This window comes from Vanellus vanellus (genome assembly GCF_965231255.1).
Source record: "Vanellus vanellus genome assembly, chromosome: 3".
NCBI lineage: Eukaryota > Metazoa > Chordata > Aves > Charadriiformes > Charadriidae > Vanellus > Vanellus vanellus.
This window is the reverse complement of record NC_138907.1, coordinates 76,792,892-76,805,007: the sequence shown is the minus strand read 5'-3', so window position 1 is coordinate 76,805,007 and position 12,116 is coordinate 76,792,892. Positions and strand designations below refer to the sequence as shown.

The 12,116-nt window shown below is 40.8% G+C and overlaps 1 protein-coding gene across 1 annotated transcript in view; it reads right to left on the bottom strand.

The window, feature by feature from the left end:
- The window catches only part of FYN (FYN proto-oncogene, Src family tyrosine kinase), a 140,285-nt gene that overhangs the window by 68,803 nt on the left and 59,366 nt on the right, over window positions 1-12,116 (bottom strand). The window contains exon 2 of the mRNA XM_082480601.1: window positions 11,301-11,371. The gene's annotated coding sequence lies outside the window, so the exon portion shown is untranslated. The remainder of the gene's footprint in view (window positions 1-11,300; window positions 11,372-12,116) is intronic.

Below are 12,116 nucleotides of genomic sequence, written 5' to 3'. Positions count from 1 at the left end.
GCCAAACACCCCTGAGCCACAACAAGGTTATTACCATTTACCAAAGGACCTGCTTGGGATATTTTACAAGGAAATTGCCTGTGCCTAATCTAATTGCTAAGAAAGAGCTAAAATTACCTTAGACCTGGAAAGACCCAGAAAGCAGAAAGCTCCAAAAGGTTCAAGAAGCTTCATGAGACTGTTCCTATAAATCAGAGCTGAGGTGATTTGAGCTACCTGGAGAGGCTCCCAGTCAGAATCAGACAGTTTTCCACCCAGAACAAACATAATGCAGGTGAGATGACTTACAACGCACAAAAGTATGATTTCTGACATACATAAGCCTTCTACTGGTTACCGAATACATTTACATATTAAGTGGGGTTTGTAAATTATCCACTGATGATGTCACACAGATTTAAATAATCTGCAGCGTCAGTCTCTGCTATTTGCAAGCCGTATCTGCCACTTTAACAGCCTTTACAAAAGATATAACTGGGGTCCATTGAAGAATCCCATTTTTCAAGCTTTTGTTTAATCATAAGATGAGCAACACCTGTAAAATCTATCAAATGGATTGGGATGGTTTAGATGTTTCAAGACCCTTGCAGGAAAACAGTACACAACATCAGAAGGAACTACTTCTGTAAGTTACACAAAGTTTAATTGGAGCCTGCTGGACATGTTAAGCTACAGTCAAGCTCGTTAGCCCAGGAAACGTGCAGCATTGCCCGCCGAATAACCACCGAAGTACCTTTGGAGAATCACTCACTTGTTTATGTCCAAATTGACCAAGAACAGATTTCTGCCGGCACCATTACCAACAGCTACTTTGACACATTGTGTGGACTGCCACCATTTCAACTTGCCTACTGCCGGCTATTTTGCTCATGTGTTCTGGGTTTAAAAAAAAAAAGCAAGGGGGAGGGAAAAAGCTCCTTTCACACTCCACCACTCCACTGACATAGATGAGCCTAGGACAGATGACCTGGATTCAAACTGGTTAAATACAAGAAAGGGCAAGTCGTGAGCAGACAAAGTAAGCTCCAAGGGGTTTTCTCTCAGACTTTCACAGTTTTCTGGTGCTTTAACCAACCCTGACTTGCAGAGCATATTAAATTTGCTGCTCTCCCTGTCCAATATCATTAGAGAACTGTCTGTCAAAGAACGGATTTCTACCAGAGCTGGTTATCAACCTGAAGAAACTATACAACTAATTGTCAGCCATGCCTAGAGTGTCTTCCTTCACCACCATGGAACTGAAAAGATGTGTTTGTTTATATATATATATATATATATATATATATATATATATATATATATATATATAATTTCCCCCCCTATTTTCTTGTTTTAAATAAGAATAATTCTTGTCTGGGTGACAAATGGAAGCATCTCCAACCCAGAGGAGCCCAGAGCTACACCTTAAAGCTCCTGGCATTTATCCCAGATGTAAGAGTTCCAAAAGAAAAAGAAGATAGCAAGACATTGACTATATTCATGGGTAGCTTCTAAAAGAGTTATGTTCTCAGAAAAAAATACCACGAGAATTGCTGGTTACAAGGGAAGTGAAGCAGCAGCAATCATTTGGCATAAGAATTCTCTACACAGCAACACTCTTACAGCTCCTGATGAAGCAGGATGGTGGCCTGGAATGGTACTGGTCTCTCATAGTATTGAGAAAGACTTTCCTTAGAGAAGAAGAGGTGGCTAACAGTCATGGCTTAAGAATATTTTTTTCTTTAATCAGAAGTATGACTAGGAAAAGATTTAATACAGCAATAGAAACTTTTGATGATAAGCAACAGAAATATTTAATACAGCCATTATAAGTCCCCTGCAATACACGTGACTTTCAATGATGTCTCAAATATATGCCTTAGAGGAGAAACGTAATTTGAGGTCTGGAAACTTAAAGGTGATGTAAAAGGGGTCTTGCAACACCAGAGTAACAGGTCTGTGTTTCCCACAAAATTTAAAACTCAGGTCTCACATACATTCACCCAAATCACACATGCATAAAAGCATGGGCAAAAGCAGATGCAAGTCTGGAGACCTGCACTGGATGGGAAAAGTAAAATGACGACAAAGATGTGAGTTTGAGCTCTTCCCAAAGACCCCTCCCCACCTCTGCACAGTGAGCAGCTCAAGTGGTTTGGTCACTCTGCCTGTAAATGGAGGTCCTTTCTCAGAGCTCTGCCCAACATCCACCCTCTGAAATGTCTTTCTGCGTACTATGCAACACACAGCCCTTTTGGACGCTGCTGCAAGAGATATTAGATGAAGGGTGCTACATCTTTTACTGAGCACGAGCCACATGAAACTGCTCAGAGCAAGACAAGGAGCCACAGTTACGTGCAAGATTCGCTACTGTTGATAATGGTCAATGGCATATTCCACACGCATGACTAAACAAGTTTCTCCAACTAACTGTTTCTGGATAACATCTACACCACATGCAGAGGATGACACACATGTGGAAGGCACATGCTGCACTAACACAGAAATGATGAATACTTTAGTATCAACACACAAGAATTCTCCTTTCTTTCCACCGGCAATGCAGCTTGCGTGTTCAGCGTACTCTTACTCCCTCGGCGTGAGCAAAAGGCTGCTGCAAGCAGCCCCTTGATTCAACACAGGCTTTTCTTCTGCTTTGCCAGCTTTTACTAGTGCGCGCTCTCTCTCATCTGAAACACTGAAAACAGTCTAATCCAAAAAAGAAAACAAAGATATATATATACTGTCATTTACAATTGTGCATGCTAATCCCCCAACTACATCTAATGACATACAGGAAAGCTGGTGGTTAGACTCAAACTAAGCCTCCCTGTGTAATTACAGTCAGTTAGAGGGCAAACCTCAAGCGCAAAACATTAAAAAAAGCAAATGGAACAGTCTTGGGCTCTTGCAAAAGCATTTAGCGTATACCAAAATGGTCATAGAGAATATCTTAAAAATAAGATTGTGGATGTTGCAATTTTCCTACCCCAAAAACCATGCCATTTCACTCATATACAATTGTTTTTTCTCTGTGTTTTGACACATTTGGCATAATTACCATGGCAGAAAACAATGAGAAGTGTATAGCAGCTATCAGCTGTCAGTCCCTATGCTTCCTATATGTCTATAGAAGCATGTGGAGATATCCTGCTCTATAGGTAGAGCAGAATTTCATGTACTGGATCTTCCATCAGCCTCTGTTTTACAAGAATAAAGACATGTAGTTGCCTAAATATTTCTCATCAAAGGATGTAAATGGACAGAAACAGAGCAAAAAGGGGATTATGTTTGATAATAAAAGACATGCAGAGAGAGACGAATGCCCTAATATTGAAGAATTAGCAGAGAGGGGAAAAACAGACAACAACTCCTAAGTGTCGTACACAACCAACAAATACCATAGCAAAATGAGGACTTTCCTAAACTGATGATTCAGTCCAACTACAACTAACTAGACGCAGAATTGGTGCTGGTGCACCGATGCAACCACTAGCTTTAAGCACACTGTACTATAATTTGGTGTAACTTCCCACTGAAAAAAAGACTAACTTTTAATAAGCAGCAAAAAAAAGGACAAGAAATGACCTGGACTCCTGTTTCCAAAGTGTGTAGTGGAAGTTTCTTTCCATGGAGTCTTCTTTCTAACTAACATCTAAACTGCACGAGTGGGAAAGTTTGTTAACCAGGGACCACAGTAGTTAACAATTCAGATCACATCTAAGATCTATGTATATTTTTTAACTGATAATTTTACAAAGAATCTAAAAAGTCTCATGCTATTTCTATTTTTGTGCTTCTGCCTGTAGAACTACTTGCTTCTGTTATCACAAGTTTTGCACAAAATAAAATAAAAGGTAAGAAATGCAGTTTGATAAAAAAGGCAAAACTTATGTCAGTAAATCAATACGGTCTGAAAGGTTGTTACAGGATTAGATACCACCTTGTAAGACTAGAAAGGCAGGATTCTCAGCACTTAGCACAGCATTCAAAACCCTAACAGGCTGAGATAGTAGATTTTATATTTCTCACTACTGCTGTTGCATGACATGATCAAGGATGCACACAATCTTCAAGGCTTTTCGAGCTCTTGCCAGAGGGAAAATTTCAAAGCAGGCTTCTCTCTGCCTCATAATACTAAATGGGTTGGGCAGGAATGGCGTTTAAACAGTTGAATCTTTTATGATTTTCCCTAAAAACAATAGCAGCAATATGACTTGCTGTATTAGATATATTTCTATAGGTGGGCAGAGAAGAGGTATAAAGGTCACAAGGACAAAACACTGTTCATTAGAAGGCTGTATAAACCTCTGTTAGCTCTGAGGTTTTCAGGGTGATACCTTCAGCACAAACACAAACTTCTCATGAATTTAAGCTCACTGAATATTTTCTAAAAATTGTCATCAGTGATTTCCCTGGTAACGTGTCTTGGGAAGAGCTGGCTCTCCCAGACCAGTGAAGGCTGTGTGGGACCCCTTGGAACCCATGAATGCTGCTCACCGTTGCTAGCAGGGCTGTGGCAGGACAATGCGGAACACTCCCCGACAGGGCTCTCCACCTGAACTGATGGAGAGTGACATGTCAAGCGGGAATCTCCCCCATGGCTGAGCACTGCCCTTCAAGATCCACCCATCTTTATTTTTATTTTGAAATGGGTATTGTGACACAGCACTGCAGGCATTCTCAAAACATGTACTAATGCATGATCTTCACACTATCTTCTTTCGTGTCTCTTCTTGGTTTTTCTGGATTGCTTCCCAGGCTTTCTTTTAACTTTGAGCTTAGCAAACTGATTAATATAAATAACTCAGTGTCCAAAAATATTCGGCTTTGACAATCTGCAATGAGATCTCTCCTCTTCTTCATGCTTCTTTATATGCAGTTTCATTATGTTCGTGCCAGATGAGCATTTAAGCGAGAGGGAACCGTAATGAGAGATGAAGAATTGGAGCAGTGTGCTTATGCTATGAGGTGGAAACAAACACTTGTGCCTAGAGATCCATACCAAACTTGTATTGAAGAGATAACTTGTCTATAGTGCCCAACACAAAGTTTCACAAAAGGCACAGACAATCTCCTAAATAAATCCCATAATAATTAAATCTTCTTGATACTGCAGCATCCTATATCACATACATACATGCATTCTATCCTCCATTTAGTTTCAGCAACCTCCACTGTGCTTGGCTGATAAAATAATCTCCCAAATGATTGTAGCTCTAAAAACTATTAAATCCATGAAGTATTGATGAGGCAGAATTAATGTCGAGAGAATTACATTAACCGCCCCCCTCCCCCTGTATTTCATAAAAGAAACTCTAGAATTAAAGCAGCACCGTGGATGTACTACAAAATACAGCACGTTCAGATCAGGAAAATCTACATCCGTCCACACACTTTAAACTCTACCTATAGATGTATTTATCGCTACAACACATATTCATTTGTTAAGAGTCTTATCCACAGAACCAACCTTATCTGATGCCCAGAATCACGCTCGCTATTCCTTTTAATCTCTGGTATGATCCGTGTCTTACATATAGCACATCATGCAAACCAGGCACCGGGCAACAGCCCTGCTTCTCTCCATGGCATTCCTCACTCCCTGCGCTGCGGGGCTCATTAGCTGTGGGTTGAGAGCATTACCTACTAAGACCCTGTTACTGCCTGATAATAAACTTGGCACAAACAGGCCCAAGCTTGGCAATATTCTCCATGCTGGATGTTTGCTGTGAGATTTTTTTTTTTCCTTGCTTTGTTGCTGTTTTGGATTTTTGGCATGACTTCAGCCAAAATTTTTCAAGCTAATTCTGGAACAAAGCATGGGAAACTGGAGTGATTTGTTCATGTTAAAAGCTTCTGGTCATCCCTTGAACAGCTCGAGAGGTTTTGTGATTTGGACCATAAACTTGCAAGGTGTCAAGGCAAAATCTTTGTATTTTGATCTCTGCAGAACACTCCCAAGCATGACTAAATTACTAACTTCTGAAAAAATAAATCTCCAATTTGCATGAGCTCACTAAGGAAGTGATGCTTCCTAGCAACTAAATTCCCTGGAGTTCCCACCTACAACGCCCCAGGATCCTGCTATGAGCTGGGTGGGACCTGCCTGCTCCAAGCTGCACTTACACTTTAATATTGAATAATCAGAGCTGGATGAGTGCGAGGCTGTTCCATATCTAAATCCAGACTCATAATTGATTGGACGGTAGTGGCCCCTGCAGTGTATCACATACAGGTTTTTATTCAGTCCTCCAGAGGGGAGGAAGGGGAACAGAAGGTATAAGAACATGCCAGTGTGATGGAACAGGAGTTTTTGTATCAATTGCACTCTGACAAAAATACCCTGATGCACATATAGAAAAGAGCAAAGTTGATGTAACACTCCCTAAATCTGAATTTTATAATTAAATGATTTTCTTTCAACAGAGCACTTGGAGGCCTTGTTATCTAGATTAAAAAAAAACCCAACCAATTTACCACTTGCAAAATCCTATCCTGGATCTGCTGCTCTAACATCATGATCTGCTGCAAACATCTCTGCCATTGAGCCAGCTAAGAAAGCCGGGAGGTACAGCTGAATGTAACGCTCCACCATCTGCTGTCTCAACTGTCCTTCTCTGTTTCTTCTCCAGTGGCTTCAGCAAGAGGGACATCCAGATGGATGGTCCACAGACCAGCTCTCTTTTGCAAGCAATTCCAACAACTGGATCACCTGAACTTCAGGGAAAAAAAAAGAAAAAAGAAAAAAGAAAAAAGAAAAGCTAAAATAGAGGGATTACCAGTGAGATGTAGGAAAACAGTAGGGAAAATGATAGACACAAAGATCTCTTCTGCAGGAGACTGGAACATAACTTCCCTGTGTAGTGTTATCTGATTTAATAAATTGAACACAAATGTAACAATGCTTCACGTCTCTTAGAAGAGCAGACTAAATCCAACCTGACTGGGAGGGGAGACATGGAGTTCTGGACAAGCACCATTCCTTAGAAATCTTATGAACCAGATTTAACATTTACCATACCCAGCAGCACCAACATGCACATCTTTTGCAGAGACTAGACTGGAAGAAAAGAAACAGATAGAAATTGAAGGATTTACAAACATAGTATGGCAAATCTTGGTAAACCCCAAGATATTTTAAAGTGCTCAAGCATTTCCACACACTTTCCTTTCTAAGGATGCATGACAAACTTCAGCCCACAGAAAGAAATAATGACGACACACAACAGAAACACGTTATGAGGCACGTCACTGCCTAAATTAATGACTCTGGAAAATGACAAGCTCCTAGAAATAAGACCAAAATGCACCAGGTCAGCCCTAATTACAGAGAATGGCTAATGATTCTGGCAAAGCCTCTTGTGGGCATGGCAGAACATAGGTAATAAAGCAAAAGTTGCAGCAGGTTATTTTTGCAGTGAGAGCCCATATTCCAAGCTCTTTGCAGATAACGCATAGATGTTTTATAATACTTCATGTCAGAAACCTGACATAAGAAGAAGAATCACCAAGAGAAATTCAATAGCATTTTCAGTAGACATCAAGGTTGTAAATAATTTTAACATACAAATAGGACACCCAGGAACGCACAGGGTATCATGATATTTCTAAAGGCAAACAAATTTAATATACATAAAGATGCTGAAAACCTGTTTTTATATAATTTCTAAAAATCAAAGCAGACACTGCCTGTTAAATTGTTGTTTAAAATAAAGAGAAAAATGTGACTGTTCTTAATGGGAAAAAACCCCAAACAAAACACCAGATAAGTGTCTTAGCAGCTGAAATCCAAATTTTCCATGATATAGCTGAGCAACTAGGAATAACTGAAACCATTGTTGAAGATGTGCACCTGCTTTTGCTCTATAGAGAAGTGTGCAGATAGGAGCACGGCATCTCAGATTTCAGCCAAAAAAAACCCCAAACGCCCTGAAACTTGGGGATGTACCCCTGCCTAAATTTGAAGTGAAAAGAGCAGTGGAGTTCCAGGCCTTGAGGTACACATTCAGCTTCAAAGTCTGTGTTTGAATCATTCACAGCTTTCCTGAGAAGAGGAAATCTACAGAAAAAGGACGAGCACACCGTGGCACACCTGGAGCAGGAAGATGCATTTCAGGTTTACAATACAGCACTCCCCCTGTTCACTTCACCGCTTGATCCTCCTCTGATCTTGATGGCTGTAACTACAGAGTCTAGATGGACAGGGACAGAACACCATGCTGTACAACGTAAGTCATGCTTAGAAATATAAGAAACTTATGAAAGGCAAGAGTTTCAAGGGGAGTCTGGATTGGCAAAGAGCAGTCTGACTAGGGAAAAAAATAAAACACAGATCATCCCAAGGTTTTCTGTCCTACATCAGACATGCTTCTCAGGACTCCTTGCAGTTGTATAAGTATTTGATGCGGAGGGATGGCCGTTCTATGACTGCCTACCAAACGCTGTGCTCAACACAAGACGGGTCAAACCTGTAGTGCCATGCAAATATCTGCTCTGACATCCACAAGGCTGCTTTTCAGAAATCTCATCAAAAGAGGTCTCTTCTCACACTGCTCAGAAAGGTATCATCAGCCTAGCTGAGGGAGTTTTAAATTCAGCCAAGATTTCCCTCTCAGCGTTCAAGTATACTTCTCTAATCAGCTCCTAAAGCCACTAGGAATTTTTGATCTGGAGGCTGCATGACCTTTTCTAGGACTTTGATACAAGATGAATAAATAACTGCTGAGCCTCTGAGCTCAGCTGCTACGTCAAGATAAATTCAAAACCTTCTCTTGATGTCCAGGTCTTCTTGGATTCAGTGGACAAAACTGCTTCCTTGTCTTATATTTTTTGTAATATTTTTTAAACTCTCTGGAAATTTGGAATGCCATAGGCAAACCTACAGTGGGGTCAGAGATATTTCAGAGATCCTTACAGATGAGGAACTCAAGGTTCCCGATTATTCTACCTCAAAATAAGATTTTGCAAACCATTTGAAGTGGGAAAAGGGTAAGGAACAGCTGTGAAAACAAACAAAATTTGCAGAGTCTGTTTACATATTACAATGGCTCCAGGAAAACAATATTAAATTATAGGGCAAAATCTTGGAGGATGAAGTGTTACAAATGCAGCTCCAGACTGGCTTGAAGAAAGTCCAGGATTTCCTTGGAGCCACAAGAAGCAGCTTCCCTGATTCTGGGGACTTTGCTAAAATGTCTCTCTCACAGGCAGAGAGGATGCAAAGTCCACACTGATTGACAGTGAGCAAGAACAACAAGAAGCAGCAAGGGAAGCACTTTTTCACTCTGAGGATGGGCAGACATGGGAACAGGTGCCCAGAGAGGCTGCAGAGTTTCCAGCCTTGGCACCCTGTGGAATTTTGAAAATCAGGGCCCTGAGCAACCGGACCTAATAGGACCTGTTTCAAGTGGGGGTTTGAACAAGATGACATTTAGCAGTTTCTTCCAACTAAAATTATTCTATGATTCTAAGAGACACACTGCTTCTGTCTCTTTCCTCTTGCTGCTCTTGAACTATGCTCTTTTATGCAGCCATGGAGACTAGGCTGATGCATCTTTGAAGGGAAATTAAAACACAACAATCTTACTACCAGGTCTTCCGATAAACTTTTTTTTCCTTGGTGGTACGTGGCATCACTATTTCTGAATCATAACTCTACTCCCTTTACCTATGAACACCATAGTTTTGTCAACCCTCCCCCCCCCCCCCCCCCCCCCAAAGATCAACCAACCTGTAAGGACACTGGATGACTTTTAGGGTCAAAGTATCGTTACTACCACCAAAAAGAAAACTAGCTATAGCTCCTGCCTCTTTTGCAGTAGCAGAAGTCAGCACAAAATCTCATGGACTAATGAGTCCATGCTGCTGATCTGTGGCTCATCTTTGGCCCTACAACTAAATTCTAGTTAAATAACTTGTTCTTATTTCCCAGCATATGGATATAGGTGCAAGCTTACAACATGACATGGTCAGAAAAGTCAAACTGTAGAGAGAAAATTGCTTAAAAGAATAAGCTGCAGTAGGGTTTACCCAGGTACCATCGTACAGGACTTTTCGTGCCTTTGACCAACTCTGTAAAATTGTTATCTTATCTTTTCTTATCTTTAAAACTATATGTTCTGCAGAAGCCTAAATGATCTACATTTAAACATCTGTTAGCTAATCTAGATCTTTCTGTATGATGTAACAACATCTGTTTTTTTTTAAATGGCAGAAAAGAACAAGTGTTCTCACAGAACCAGCCTTTGATTTTCAGTTTTCTACCCCGCAGGCTATCCCAGAGTGAAGTCTTCTGCCAGTGGAGAATAAGCCAGTTTTCATCTGCAATCTGCACATGTTGGCTGAAGGAAAAATACCAGTCCAATACCCTGCTCAGCCAGGGGAAAGAAGGGACACAATCTTCTGCTGGCATTTTTTTCCCAAGGGTGATGGTGATCGATTGGCACCAGCCAGAACCGTACATATTGACAGTCTCCTAGAGGGAAAAGCAAGATGAGCCTACAAACTGCTCCAGATCTGCTGCTTTTTTGCAGGTTGGAAGAGTTTTCTCAGGATTACTTCCCTCCAGTTGGGGCACGTCACTAATTACCTCCTGTTCTTCTCTGCCTCCTTCTCCTCACAACAGGGCAACTCAGCAGCATGGACACATCATACATGACGTGCCATATTCCCACGGTGCCTGTAGGACCAGAAGTCCATAGGACCTGGTGCCTCTGGAAGCGTTGCATACGGAACAGCCAGAGAAACAGCAAAGCTTGTCATGTGGGATGGAAAGGAAGAATAAGAAAACTGGTATAGCACACAGGAGCATCAATTACCTACTTATCTCTCAGGCATAAGCGATTCATTCTAGCTCCACGTGGCAAGTGTGCCAGTCAGACGTTCTGGGAATGGATGGAAAGATTTCAGAGAGACTGGACACCTCCACCACTTTGGGAGGTATGTGCTCCCTCTACATTATTTTTGCTCCTGATTTTTTATACCAATAGCTTGCTTTTTTGTTGCCCTTGCTTTTAAAGTAGGCCTTCGTGTTTCTTCTACTCTAGGTTTTAGCTCAGCAGAATATCTAACAGCTACAAACACAATAAACAGATGCCGCTGGAGCAAATGAAACTACATTCCTCGCCCTGAGGCCTAGCATGCTGGTTTCTGTCAATGCTTCTCATACTGCGAGACTCCATACCAGAGGAAGAAAACCACATGTAATCAACCACGTCTCTATTTCCCGTCAGTTAAAAAAATTTAAACTGAGAAAAGCTAAAACAATCTTTCTGAAGTTCTCATTGAAAACTGAAATTGATCAAGACAGCACCACTTACCAGATTTTCCCCCCCAAACAGAGCAAGTTTACATTCACCACATTTCCTCAAAAATGGCTCAAAAACATGCCCTGTAAAAAAAGAGAGAAAGGGAAAGAAAAAATTAGTGAGTGGAACACCACAATTTATGTTACACTTCTTTCTCACTCCGCTAATATTTATCACCAAACTTCCTCCATTTTTTCTGTTTTTGGAAAGGAGGTAATCGATTTGAACCTTCACAACTAATTATTAAATTCCACCAGTATTATGCAAACTATTAAAATAATTGCAGGACTCCCTCAGACTGCTCAGACACATCACTGTCACTGACACGACAGCTATTCAGACTTCAGGGAGACGAGGTCAACAACATGAAACACGCAGCAGCATACAGCAAGTGTGCCAATTATTTTAGATCCAGACCTAAAAAAATTGGTCAACCTAGTATCTCCTAGTGATTTTGCTTTGACAAACTGTTTTTTAAATAAGATGCATGTAAGACTCTTGACAGTCTCCTTGTCTGAAAACTACACAAAGGAAAAAAAAGGGTTTATGCCACACTTAATTTTTAGGCTATATTAATTACTTGGCATTCTTTAGAAGAACAAAGAGGGAGAAGAAGCAAGTCAGCGCAATATCCAGTTCGACACACACTAGGGCCAGTTTGAAGAAGATGGAGAGCAGAAGTGACAAATGCCATCATTGCGCCAACCCTGAGTAAATTTCAAATGACAGCTACTCCTTATTTTTCCTTGAGGCAAAATCTTTGAAAGAACAACTCATGGAGCACAGACTAACAATGATGTTAAAATGTTTAGTTTGTAAACTGCTAGA